Source organism: Sorex araneus, chromosome 6 (genome assembly GCF_027595985.1).
Source record: "Sorex araneus isolate mSorAra2 chromosome 6, mSorAra2.pri, whole genome shotgun sequence".
Classification (NCBI taxonomy): Eukaryota; Metazoa; Chordata; class Mammalia; order Eulipotyphla; family Soricidae; genus Sorex; species Sorex araneus.
The window spans coordinates 122,134,903-122,149,529 of NC_073307.1; the positions used below are offsets into that span (position 1 = coordinate 122,134,903).

General features: G+C 46.2%; 1 protein-coding gene across 1 annotated transcript in view; it reads left to right on the forward strand.

The window, feature by feature from the left end:
- Positions 1 to 14,627, forward strand: part of NAV2 (neuron navigator 2) — an 822,512-nt gene that overhangs the window by 66,558 nt on the left and 741,327 nt on the right. The window lies entirely within an intron of this gene.

Sequence of the window (14,627 nt, forward strand, 5' to 3'; positions counted from 1 at the left end):
CTGTACGTCTGCTTGTCAGGTCCCTGTACCTGCACGGATAGACAGACAGTTCGGTAAAAACTTTGGGGAAGCTGAAGAGACCAGGAGGTCTGAGATTCATGGATCACAAGGAAGAGGGAGAGGCTTTATCTTCATCAAAGGCACAGGGTGAGGGGGCCAGCAGTGGAGGGATAGTAGAGGTGCTTCCTTTGCGTGCTGTACAGCTCTGCAGGATCCCCTGAACACCACCCTCAAGCATAGTCAGGACTAGCCCCCAGCACACCCAGATGTGATCCAAGTCCCCTTACACGACCACTGGACCACTGCCAGCCCCCCACAAAAAAAGCATGGGAATCTCTGTCATTTTCCAAATGAAACTGCTGGTATCAGGCATTGCCAATTCAGAAAATTCAATCTGGAGAAAAAGAAAGCTATGCCCTGTCTTTGCTACACTGGTATCTTCCTTCTATCTCCTGGAGTCCCACTGGTTTCTCTGAACACCAGTTTATATGACTCCACGGGTAGTGCCAGAAAAAAACACCAAATCTGAAACCCACTGGACTGTGCTTGACTCTGCAGTAGTCTTGGTTAGCTGTGCAGCTATAGGTGTTGTTCACTAGCCTGCCAAAATCCATCTCCCCCAGTGTGGAATGAGGAAAATAACACCCATTATGCATCTTCACTGGAGGTTGTCCATAGAATATTTAGTTCCTTTGTGAAATAATTAGGAAAACGGTGCCCCTACCTCAAAACTCTTGGGGGCTGGAGCGATAGTGAGTAGGGTGTTTGTCTTGCACGTGGCCAAACCAGGTTCGATTCCCAGCATCCCATTTGGTTCTCCCAAGCACCGTCAGGAGTAATTCCTGAGTACATGAGCCAGGATTAACCCCTGTGCATCTCTGGGTGTGACCCAAAAAGCAAAAAACAAACAAGGGGCTGGAGCAATAGCACAGTGACTACGGCTTTTGCTTTGCATGCAGTGGACCCAGGTTTGATTCCCAGCATCCCATATGGCCCCCTGAGCACCGCCAGGGGTAATTCCTGAGTGCAGAGCCAAGAGTAACCCCTGTGCATCGCCGGGTGTGACCCAAAAAGCAAAAAAAAAAAAAAACCTCTTTACCACTTCATCTTCTAGCCTAGGATGCAAATAATACTCCCTAGGGATATGTTGCATGTACATTGCCCTTAGGGTAAAAGAGAGCTCCTACTAATATAGTCATTTTCACCTTGATGATAGCTTTGATATGACCTTTTTAGTTGACTTAGTCTGATCATGATTAGTTAGATTTCATCACAGAGAAGCACTTTTCTTCTGGCAGGCTAATATGTAATCATGACAATAGGTAGGGTGTGCTGGGATTTTTGTCTCCTTATTAGAGCTTCTTTAGCACTTGTTGTCAAATGCTGAAGGTCATCAAAACGTTGTTCGTCTCTAAATTATCATGTTGCCAAAATAACCCCTACCACAGAGCAGACTGTCTCCAGCCACTGGAGATGCAAATAGAGCCTAATGGATTTAGGAAGCAATCAATGCTTCTAAAGACATTTGTGGGTTGTAGCACATAAAATATTTATCATCTCTATTTGTCTTTAAGAATATATTTTATATGTTAATGCATTATTGAAAGGTGCTTATAATATTAAGTGACTTAAGACCTGACAAGATGAAGGTTGGCCATTGAGTAGCCACATTTATTTTACTTTGAGACACTAGTATAAAATAGAAACACACACAAAAAAGCCAAACAAATCCAAATCTCACTACCACACAGGCAGCTTTGCATGGACAGCTCTGTACCAAACTGCTCCCTTGTACAATGAAGTTGTTTTATTCACATTTTGATGAGCAAATAAATAACTTATGTATGGCATTTCCCACCTAATAAAATGTTTTACTGTCAGGTTTACTGGGCACGTTTATGAAATCACAACCGTGCAGCTCAGCTTTATTTGCCCTTAATGACATTAGGGCCAGAGAGGGTTGTGTTTGGATCTTCAAGGTATAGAACAACACAGCGGAGGGCCGAGAGATCACAAATCAGAAGCAGCAAGGGCACTCAGGGAGATGCAGGGAAAGCTGCATAAAATTGAGTCAGAATTTACCCAGTAGGTGGAAAGTCCTGTCAACTTTTGGATTCTTGCGTTTCTTGGTTTATTTCATCAAATGATAAATTCTGGATGGGGTAATTTTCTATAATATTGGACTGGGAGGGACCCGGACACACTGAGTGTTAAACTATGGTGCACATTTAAGAAATCTTCTAAGATTCACATGTACTCAAAATTCTCCAAAACTCTTCAGGTGAATTCTAAGGTTCTTTACCTTCTACATAAAACTTTCTGTCAGCTTTCATCTAGACCAGTGGTCTTATTTTCATTCAGGAATGCCTACAGAGGGCCAGAGCGATAGATGACTCAAACACCGGAAGCACATATTTGCATGCAGGAGCCCTGGGATCAGTCCCAGCATCACATGGTCCCCTAAGTATCATTGACTGGCTCTGAAACATGGCAGGAGTGCCCCCCTCCAACCCTGCTCAGGATAAGTTCCACTGGGCTGAGAAAACACCCAGGATCATTGAGCTGTTGTACCACCTTGTCAGGTAATAGAAGGTGTAAACTTGGTATAAGAATATGTAACTATAAAAAGCACATCAAAAGCCGGGATCCAGAGACTATGAAATAAATTCCTGGAAGAGAGCAACACAGAGCATCCTGGAGCACGCGGCCACATTTGCAGCCATGCAACCTCATACTCCAGCCCACTGATGTACCAGATGTAGCACACATTTGTTTGGGTTTAACATGCATGCTTGTAATCTCTTATACAAGGGCTTAAATGGCTTGGGGATGAAACACAACAATCTCCACACGCTTCCCTTTCACGGTGGTGGGAAGGTGCATGGCAATGGGATTGGTGTGTATAAATATTATCTGTAATTAACTATTGTGAACAACATTATAAAAATAAAATAAAATTTTATAAAAAAAAATCAAGCATGTCTTGGTTCATATCCTGGACTTGCTAGGTATAGCGGTCTGACCTTGAGTCAGGTATTTATCATTATGGGACTAAGATTTCCTCATGTGTGAAAGAAAATAACAATAGCGCTGGTCCTCAGAGTTATTGTAGATGATGAATGGGCTGCTACATGCAGAGCTCGATGCTTGATACAGAGTAAGCACTTTATATGTATTGCTTTCCATCATCGTGTGTTTAGATCAAGGTCTTCTCTAATGTGCTTTCATAGCTCTTTGTATGTTTCTCCTCTGTCTGATTCCTGCCCCCTCCCCGTTATGGCTGTAATGTAATTTATGTAACATTGAAAGTATCTTGGCTGTTGCTTATTTATCTTTGGGGAGGGGTCTCTTTGAGTGTAAATAGCTGCAGCTTCATTCCCAATAGATATAGAAAGGTTCCTGGCCCACAGTGAGCTCTTGAGAGGCATTTATTAAATGAATGAGTGAATAATGACCCTTATTAAATTGGTCTTCCTACACTCAGTGGATAAAGTGGAATCACGTCCCTCCAAGACAAGAAGCATCCCGAGAACATCACTTACGGTGCATTCACTATTTAGTCATACCTCGGGCACCTTTTAGCTTCTCAATAAGGATTTGTTCATTCCGTGTGTGACTGCTTCCAAAAGACACGGAGACTCCCAGAGGGAGGGCCCAGGTGATAGCACAGGCAGTTGTCTGACCCTTACTCTGCATGTGTGGGACAGTAGTTTAATCTCTGGTACTACATGCTCCCCCCAAAGCACTGCAGGATGCCCCAGGTTGTTCCCTGTCATCATAGGGAACAGTGCTGAGCAGTGCTGCATCCTCATCCATTTTTTTTTTTGCATCCTCATCCTTATTGTTGAAACACCAGGATCGAATAGCTGAGGAAGGCCAGGAGTGGCCCCTGAGTGCCCTGAGCACTCCTTGGGAGCACTCTTCCAAATAAATATAACAATAGAAACAGAGAGAAAGAAAAAGAAGGGGGGAAAGGTCTTTTTTGTTTTGTTTTGTTTTTTAATGTCTGACATTTGGACTACTCCCTCACTCATTCAGGTTAGGGGATGATGCTTATGAGTCCAGACTTCAGTGCTGGAATTAAGTCACCTGCAGTCACTTATTGTTGTGTGCATTTGGGGCAATTTATCTAGACTTTCTGCTTCTGTTTACCTGTCTGGGAGATAGGATTGTATTCCAGTTGTTATAGGATAGATTAATCTCTTCAGACTCCTTAGAACAGGGACAGGCAAGTAGTGCTCTGTAGAGGATCCTGTTGCCATGTTTCATTGGAGAATTCAACAAACCTTTTTGTTGCATTTGTAATCCACCTGGCTTTGCTGGACCCTAAGGATACATAGAAAAACATCCCCCTTCCTCAGAGAGGCCATCAGCATCTCCTCCAGCTTTTTTTTTTTCTTTTTGAGTCATACCCAGCAATGCTCAGAACTTCCTCCTAGCTCTGCACTCAGGAATGATTCCTGGTGGTTCTCGAGGGACCATATGGGATGCTGGGAATTGAACTCGGGTCAGCCGTGTGCCAGGCAAACACCCTACCTGCTGTGCTATCGCTCCAGCCCCATTTCCTCCAGTTTTAATCCATGAATTAAAACACAGCCCTGGCATGAGAGGCCACACCAAAAGACATGCATATAGATGTTTATGGTGCACCTAAACTTATAATGTAATTTAACTTCAATATCAGATAAATAAACCAATAAATAAATAATAGCAATCCATTGGTCTATTGGATATCTAATGGTGTGCAAACTACTAGGTAACATATTACCATTTTTTTAAATCTAAGGGTCCCGGGAGAGGAACAGTCTGGAAGCAGTCTCTGATGCAGGAACTGCCATGGCTGGTCTGAGAGTGCCGTGTGAGGACAAGGGGAGGGCAGGCCAAGGGGGTGGCCTGGGTCTGTGGGGTCTGTGTAAATGAGGTGGAGACTGGAAGCAGAGGATGGCAAAGCACATGGAGACAGTGGGGCTGCACAGGACCCTGTCATATACTCTGCCATGTGATTAAGCACCCCACACCCCCTCCGCTCCCTACCCTGCCCAAGGAGAACTGAGGACACTAGGGCAGTATTTTTCTTCTTTTTTTTTCTATTTTGAAGTTGAATGGGTTCATTTATTTTTTGAGATTTTTAGAAGAAGGATATTTTAAATTGAGTGTAATTGTGTGGGACATATGGGGGAAGGGAATGGTTTTCTCCAGTGGTGCTCAGGATCCTGGGGCCACTCTTACTGACACTCAACCTGAGCATTAGGTGCGGGGGTCACAGGCCACCTGGTGGTGCTGGGTGGGGTGGGCGTGAGCACGCACTGATGGACTCGAGACATCGAGACATCGGGTCCAGCCCATGCCAGGGATGTGCTCCAGAACATCCTGTGAATTCTCCCAGGACAGTATTTGCATCACGAGTGAGGCAATCACTTGGGTTTGCCAATGATGACTGCAGGGTGAGAGTTTATGGGAGAGCATCGGGGGACACAGGCTTTCTCGGGGTTGAGAGAAGAGGGAGCCTGAACTTGATGAATGAGCTGACTGCACCCACGTCTGTCTCTTTTACCTCAGGCATGTCTCTGCCTCCCCAGGGTCTTGGTCATCTCTTTTGGAACCCTCCTTGCCTCCTGAATTGAGTTGTGGGCAGGGAAGAGCGGAGTTCAGTCGCCACACCCAGGCGGAACGGTAGAGTGAGAATCGGCTGCCAGATTTCTGTTCCTTTCTTCTTTTTTATTGGCTTCTGGGCCATACCCAGCAGTGCTCAAGGTTTACTCCTAGCTCTGTGCTCAGGGATCATTCCTGGTAGGCTCTGGGGACCATATGGAGTGTGAGGGATCAAACCCAGGTAGTCCATGTGCAAGGCAAGCATCCTCTCTGCTGTACTGTGTCTTCGGCCCCAGCTTCCAGATTTCTATGAATGCTTTCATAGGCAGTTTCTACAGCTTGGGACCAAAGAGACAGCACAGCAAGTAAACTGTTTGCCTTTCGCACTACCAATGCTGGTTTGATGCCCAATATTGCACATGGTCCTCCAACCACTAGGACTGATCCTTGACCACAGAGCCAGGAATAAGCCTTGAGCACAGCCAGACGTAGCCCCCAAACCCCCCAAAAAACAGAATTTTCTGAATGTCAAGCCCAGGTTCAACTCAAAGGCTTTTTGTTTTGTTTTGCTTTTATGTCACACCCAGCAGTGTTTAGGTTTTCCTCTTGACTCTGCATTCAGGGATTTCTTCTGGTGGGACTTTGGGGACTGTATATATGAGGTGCTGGAAATTGAACCTGAATTGGCTGTGTGCAAGGCAAATACCCCACCCACTGCACTGTCTCCCCCTGCCCCAACCCCACAATGAGACCCTTCAATAGTATATTGCACATTGAAAATCAGATCAGCAGTTTAGGACACGTGCAAACCTACTGGGTGCCCGGTATGAGTTTGATCCCCAGCACCACATGGCACCCCATGCATTTTTGGATGCAGATCTAGAGCTCTTTGAGCACCACTGGGTTGACCTGGGGAACCTCCAGCATTGATCTCATCCTCAATCACTTATAATGATCCTCTGGCCAGCTGACTAAGAATCATTGTTAGGAAACCCAGGCCTCTGAGCACTGCTTGGAGCACTCCCCTCCCCCCAAAAATTAATGGCATCTGTCATTAGAACAAAAATGGTTAATGCATCTTTGTTTCTGCTCTTAGAAAACACTAACTCTTAATTTTTATGCTAAATTGAGTGATCACAACCCAAAAGCTCAGCAGTTTTGCACTTGAAACATTACTCTGATTTATTTCCTTCCTATGAATTCATTTTCAACCCACACTCCAATTCTGCAGAGAATTAAGACCAGAGGGTAAAATGAGCTTTTCCTTTTCTTCTTAAGCTTTCCTTGGGAAGTTCTGTCTGTCTGCTCTGCAGAACTCCAGCCCTGAGCATCTGCCTTGCCTCCTCCCCCCATGTATCTCACTAGGACTCAGGATACACAGACAAGGGATGAAAGATGTGGAGCGGGATCAAGGACAGGGACAAAAGGGACTGATTTGCCCATCATACATATTTGTCTTTTGTCTCTGGAAGACAAGAGTTGGTTCAACTGTTCTAGAAGGGCCCAGGATCCCCAGGCCTTTAAATGTCTACGAATAAGAAAAGAAGCCTCATTGACATGCATGGTGGAGATTGCTGGTTGCAGAGCCCCAGGTCTCCCCAAACAAATAGGGAAGCAGATGTTTGGGAGGTGCTTGCTAGGATATTGATAGTTTTTCACCCAAATTCTGACAGTGGACTGACTCCCTCCCCTTCTCCCTTCCCACCTGGGTCTCTGCCTCTGTGGGCATGATAAATGGTCTCATTCTTTCGGTGGTGCGCCTCTGTTTTTCACTGAGTTCTTTCTGCTCTCACGGCCGTGTTTTCCAGCTAAGAGAAGGAGGGATGTCAAGGCTATCAAAAGGTTTATCCTGAAAAGCTCTCCCTCTGCACAGACCCAACCCACCAGCTCTGATTCACGCCCTCCCCTCCGCCCCTCTGCACAGCCACAGATGCTTAAAAGGCAGCTTGGTGGGATGGAATAAACCACGTTCGAGACATGGCTTTACAGTGCCCCTTCCTAGCCGGGGTGGGATGAGTTATTCCATTTTCCAGACTTAGCTCCCTACGCCTCCCAAACGGAATCAGCTGTTTGCTTTGTGTTCTCTATGCACATGCCCAGCACACAGTAGGGGCCTCAGGGGAGCGCTTGCTCTCCTTTTATTTGGTTTTTGATGAAGGGGTTGGGCCTCTTAATAGGGCCCTGTGAAAGAAAATGTGAGCGTGTCGCTGCAGCGGGAGATGCTAGGACATGGCCATCACCCAGAACTTCCCTCTGTGCTTGGGTTGCTGGCTCGACTGGGCAGAGGAGAAGCATCAGTGGCTGGGCAGGTTCTACACAGAGCGCAAAGAAACAAATACCAGGACAGAGCTACCCCATCCTGTATGATCCCCTCAGGAGAGTTGGATAGGGGAGACACCTTTCCCCGTTTCTGGTGAACCCCATGCTGGTCTGGCTGCAGGGGGTCTCACCTCCCAGCTGGGGGAAGCTTTGGCCACCTAGTGCCATCCAGGCTTCAGGAGTGTGTAGTTTGAACTCATCCCAGTTTGATTCTGAGCGTGGCCACCCCCCAAGCTGGGTGGGCCTCTGTGTCTCTGGTCTCCTCCAGTTCCTGCTTCTTCTGAAGCGAAGTGAGAAGTGGCCTTCCCAGGAGGGAGTGGGAAATGGGTTGAATTGTGTAAAGAGGGAATTCTGTGGAGAACAAGGTGCTAATAAGCAAGTTGTGGAAAGGTTTGCTTTCCAGAAAAGGAAAAAAGACAGACAGACAGACAGACAGACAAAGACCCAATCGACAGCCAGAGTCCACAGTGCTCTCTTCTCCTGGCTGGTTGTGGAGAGGCTTCCAGGTACTTTTCTGGGGGACTCCCCTCCCATGGAACTGTGCATTCTGGGTTGTCCCGCGGGGAGTCTCCTCCAATTTCCTCTTGCACAGATTTCTGTGTTTTTATCAAGGTATGTTGGTTTGTAAGACTTTCCTGTATTAGCAGTACAATTTCATGCTTCTTTAAAATTGATTTTTCCATGCCACCTCACACCCTTACCCCAGTACTGGTCTCCCTCTAGCACAGGCCATTGAACCGCCAGCCCCACCCTCTCTGAGATCCCTCCGCCACACCCTTCCCCTACCTTTGGTGAGCTTGGTTCTGTGCTCAGAGCTCAAAGGGTCTGCTTGAGTTGGCTTTTGTCTTTTCTCTTGCTTTGTTTCTGTATCTCCCACATATATGTGCAATTATCCAGTACTAGACTTCTATTTTTCTTTTCTGGTGGAACAAGCTAATTTTTCTCTTGGAATCTACTATTACCACTGCTTTGTAGTAGATTCAGACCTCATTTCCCCGCCCCCCCCCCCCACTCTGTTAAAAATGTCTGATTTGTCCTTGGCCTTTAAAACACTCCCACACAGCGATAGCACAGCGGGTAGGGCGTTTGCCTTGCATGCGGCCGACTCGGGTTCTAATCCCAGCGTCCCATATGGTCCCCTGAGCACCGCCAGGGGTAATTCCTGAGTTAAGAGCCAGGAGTAACCCCTATGTATCGCTTAGTGTGACCTAACCGCCCCCCCCCCCCCCCGCGGAAAAAACACTCCCAAACAAGAAGTGAATGGATCCATAACTGTTCAAGGAAATTCTCTGCCTCTGCTCCTGATCTCTTGTACCCTCTCCCATATCCCTGGCTCCCAACTTCTGTTTTACATATGACATTACAAATCTGCCCCTGCCCTTCTTTTGGAAGTAACTTCCAAATGACCTCTTAAGGATTTTGGGTTTCATCTCTGTGAACACCTTTAAATTCTGTATCTCCATGCAAGATGGAGATTTAGGGTCCTCATCAGAGAGGAGGTGAGAGTGATGATCTTACTTCCTGGCAGTGCCAAGGCTCCTTCTCTGCATATTTTCTGATTCGTTTTGTAGACAGTTCAAGTTTCTACTCTGTAGATGGCATGTGCAGATACCAGAAATTCTTCAACAGGCAGGCTCTGCCCTGTGAGACTTCTAATCTAAAACTGTGTCCCAAGGCATCAACAACACAGATGGACAGGGCTGTGCTGTGAGAGACAGATGACATGCGACAAATCTCCACTTGCTGGTGGTCAGAGAAGACTTCCTGGAGGAAGCGCCCATTAGCTGAGACATAAAGGATGCCTGGGTCAATCAGGCAGATTAAGTCATGGAGAAAGGAGAGATGGGGGTGCAAAGGGTCTGCAGGCATCTGAGGGAAGAGTGGATAGAATGGGGGGCTAGGGAAGAGGAGGCAAGAATGGGCGACTAGAGAAGAGGAGTAAGAGCAGGGTTCTGAATGTGAAAGGGTTTTGCAAGCTTAATGCTTCTGAGTTTAGACTTTCTCTCACGCACAATAAGGAACATCAGATCTGCATTCTGGAGAGATCCCTGCTTGAGGCAGATGGAGTCAGTCCCTGATGACATGGTGGGGTCAGGGAATCTTAGACCCTTGCAACTGTGCTTTTAAAGAATGATCCATCCGGACACCCACAGCCCCTGGTGTCCCCCTTCCCCCTTGCTACTTCAAAACCCCAAACTCCCCAGCCCGCTTTCCCTTACGCACTTGGCATTTTGAGAACTCCAGGCTTTGTCCAATCAGCGCTGGCTGGCTTAGTGCCGCTCCCGCTCCCGGCTGGGGCCTGATAATGCGTGTCCTCCTTTGTTTCATTGTTCAAATATGTGTCTGCGATGTGCTCAGGACTGATAAGTAAAGAAAATTGTGTAGCTTAACAGCAGACATTTTGTGACCTCGGGAGTCCCCCAAGATGCAGGCTTCCAGCAAATTGTCAGCAAGTCCATTTATCACGGCGCTGACCTGGGACTTGTGCATATTTCCCTATGAAAACAGCCCGCCACCATCAGTTCCCATCTGCCCCAATGCCATCGTAATGAAGCGAGCTTTAACTAACCCTGGAACCCACTGAGCAGCCCCGTCGCAAATGGCTTTGGGGATGCAGACACCTGCACGCGGAATGCATCATCTTCCTAATGGTGGATTCGCGTGGAAATCCAATGCACCCTGGAAGCTTTATTTGGGCTTAGGTAATTGGATAGCATTAATTATTTATATTTCATGTTGTAGGCGGGTGAGGGTGAGGAAAGGGCAGGAAGGGGGGAAGTCGGGAGAGGAAGACCTAACCAATTGAGACTATGGCAAGCTGCTAAAAATATTGTGAACTTCCATTAAGTACCGGTAATTATGGGCCATCTCTCCTTTTTTTTTTTAAGACATACCCTCTGATTTCCCAGAAACTGGTTCGTGATTCCATATGGCAAAACCCAGCAGTTTATCATTATTTGCAAAGTCCCTGGAGGATCAAAGCCTGCTGCCCCAAACACATTATCCCCTTTTGCTGTGGCTTCAGTGGTGAGGAGTCAGTCACAGACCCTCAGGGACTTTCATTAGATACCAGCCTGTGCTCACTCCTGCCGTCTGTACTCCTCCGAACCTGACCACAACTCCAGGAAGTATCTAGTCGTGATTCTATTTTACAGATGAGGAAAAATGAGGCCCAATGCAATTCCCTTGGCCCAGGTCGTCGCTAGGGAATGGCGGAGCCAGGCTGTGAAGCCTGGCCTGACGGAGACTTTGCAGCCTGTCCTGTTCTGAGGATGTCAGCACTGCAGACTGGAGACAGGCCCTGTGTGCCCTGAACCTCTGAGTCCCGCTGAGTGTTTAAGCTACCTCATAGGATCAGGGCAGGAAGTGGACGAATCACTTGTATAAGTGACTTTCTTGCTTTCATTTTATGAGTTGTGAGGCTAAAGGTTACTTTCTTAATTAAATGGGGGGGAAAAAGGGGCTGTTGGAGGATAAGTGGCAGAGTGACTCCAATTAAGCCTTTAATGAGTATATTAAGTCATGTAAATCACATGCCTTTTTCCCTCCTTTGGGAACATCATCAGCCCTTGGCGAGCCAGTCAGGCCCTACCCCCATCCGTGTCACTGGGGCCTCCAAGAAGGTAGAAGGAAAGATGGGTTTACTCCACACACACACAAAAAAAAAGGTGCTGAATGACTCAAGAGTTTGGTTTGTTTCTTCAATTTTTAAAAAAACTTTATTGAATCACCATGAGATAGTTACAAGCTTTCATGTTTGGGTTACAATCTCACAATGATCAAACACCCATCCCTCCACCAGTGCACATTCCCCACCACCCGGGTATACCCCCACTTTCCCACCCTCCCCCTGCCTCCATGGCAGACAATATTCCCCATACTCTCTCTCTACTTTGGGGCATCATGGCTTGCAACCCAGACACTGAGAGGTCATCATGTTTGGTTCATTATCTACTTTCAACATGCATCTCCCATCTCAACTGGTTCTACAGTCATCATATTTTTTTCTTTTTTAATTAGTGAGTCACCATGAGAGTACAGTAACAGATTTACACATTTTCATACTTGTGTTTCCCTCATACAATGTTCGAGCACCCCTCCCTCTACCAGTGTCCATGCTCTACCACCAGTGAACTCAGTACCCCTCCGACCTCCCAATCCCATCCCCCCTCCTTCCCCCCCCCCCAATGGCAGAGCATTCCCTTTTGTTCTCTCTCTCCTTTTGGGTGTTGTGGTCCATAATAGGGGTATTGAGTGGCCATCGTGTTCAATCTATAGTCTACTTTCAGCGGGCATCTCCCCTTCCGAGCGGGTCCTCCAACCAGAGCTTACTTGATGTTCCCTTCTTTATCTAAACTGCCTTGTCCCCCAGCATGTGAGGCCAGCTTCTAAGCCATGGAGCCAAACTCCTGAAACTTATTTCTACTATTCTTGGGTGTTAGTCTCCTACTCTGTTATTCTATATTCCGCAAATGAGCGCAATCTATGTCTGTCTCCCTATTTCTGACTCATTTCACTCAACATGATACTTTCCATGTTGATCCACTTATATGCAAAATTCATGACTTCATCTTTTCTAACAGCTGCATAGTATTCCATTGTATAGATGTGCCAGAGTTTCTTTAACCAGTCATCTGTTCTCGGGCACTCAGGTTTTTTCCAGGTTCTGGCTATTGTAAACAGTGCTGCGATGAACATATAAGTGCAAATGTCATTTCGACTATACTTTTTTTGCTTCTCCAGGATATATTCCCTATATTCCCAGCAGTGGTATTGCTGGGTAAAAGGGAGCTCAATTTCTAATTTTTTGAGAAGTGTCTATATTGTTTTCCAGAAGGGCTGAACGAGTTGGCATTCCCACCAACAGTGTAGAAGGGTCCCTTTCTCCCCACATCCCCTCCAACAGCGGTTGCTTTTGTTCTTTTGGATGTGTGCCATTCTCTGTGGTGTGAGGTGGTATCTCATAGTTGTTTTGATCTGCATCTCCCTGAGGATTAGTAATGCAGAGCATTTTTTCATGTGCCTTTTGGCCATTCATATCTCTTCTTTGGGAAAGTTTCTGTTCATTTCTTCACCCCATTTTCTGATTGGGTTGGATGTTTTCTTCTTGTAGAGTTCAACCAATGCTTTATATACCCTTGATATCAACCCCTTATTGGATGGATATTGGGTGAATATCCTTTCCCATTCTGTAGATTGTCTTTGTATTCTAGTCACTGTATCTTTTGCGATGCAGAAGCTTCTTAGTTTAACGTAGTCCCATTTGTTTATCTCTGTTTCCACTTGGTTGATCAGTTGCGTGTCATCTTTGAAGATACCGTTAGCTTCCATATCGTGGAGGGTTTTGCTGACTTTGTCTTTAATGTACTTTATGGATTATGGTCTGATGTTGAGATCTTTAATCCATTTTGATCTGACTTTTGTTCATGGTGTCAGGTTGAGATCTAAGCCCATTCTTTTGCATGTGGTTGTCCAGTTGTGCCAGCACCATTTGTTAAAGAGGCTTTTCTTGCTCCACTTCACATTTCTTGCTCCCTTATCAAAGTTTAGATGATCATACATTTGGGGTTGTGGTTACAGCCATCATTTCCTTAGTGATCCCTTCTCTATTCCATCTGCCTTCTCCCCTCTGCTCATGAAGCAGTCTTCCAGCTATGGGGCAATCCTCCTGGCCCTTGTATCTACTGTCCATGGGTGTCACTCTCATGTGGTGTTATTCTACACTCCAAAAATGAGTGTAGTCCTTTTATGTCTGTCCCTCTCTTTCTGACTCATTTCACTTAGCATGATACTCTCCATGTCTATCCATTTATGACTCGAGAGTTTTAAAAAGGGAGAGACTGAGGAGATAGTTCAGTGGGCCAGAGGGCTTGCTTTGCAGGCAGAAGGCCCAGTTTCCATCCTGACATACAGAGTCCCTAGGATACCTTCAGAAGCAATAACCTGATCTCTCAGTTGAGAGTCACCCTTGCACACTGCCTGATGTGGCCCCCAGCCAAAAATAAATAAAATAAAAATTTTAAAGTGAAGGAAAGAAAAGAATCCCTCTTCAACCACCAGTGTTTGTCTGAGTAACTGCTGGGTTTAATCCATCACAGAGGATAATTTAGGCATTGCTTTTCCTGAGCTTCCAGTTGCAGAAAACTTGATGTTCCTGGAAAGTTCTATCAGTTACTGCTACTCCCTGAGCTCATGAACAGTGGGTGGTGTCTTGAGTCTCTTTCTTCTCCCATCATGAAGTTGCTGAGGTTAAAAAAGTCATGACAGTGTGGAAGGACCTACAAGTTGGAAAGGGAAGCAATTGAATACTGGGGTGCCCTTTCTAAATGAGCAATGGAAGTCATGAGCTGTAAGTGTCCAAGATGCTGGGGGCCATAGAGATAGTACAATGGTTATGGCACACAACCCAGGTTTCATCCCCAGCACCACAGCATCCCTGGAGCATTGCCGTGGTGGATCAGATAATCCCTTACTCAACAGAGCCCAATAGCATCACAACCTCAGGCCTTTGGATTGAACCACCAGCACGGCTGACCAAGAGACACTAAGATAGTCATCATAATCTACAGCAATCCTTGACAAAAGTCCCTTTCCTCTCCTTCCCAGTGTTTGTTCAGTCCAGATCTCTCTGCAGTCTCTCTACCCCTAATCCCAAGCACCACTAAAGTGAAAGGGTTTCTTCAGTCTCTCTTCTCTCCATCTTTTGAGTTTCTTTC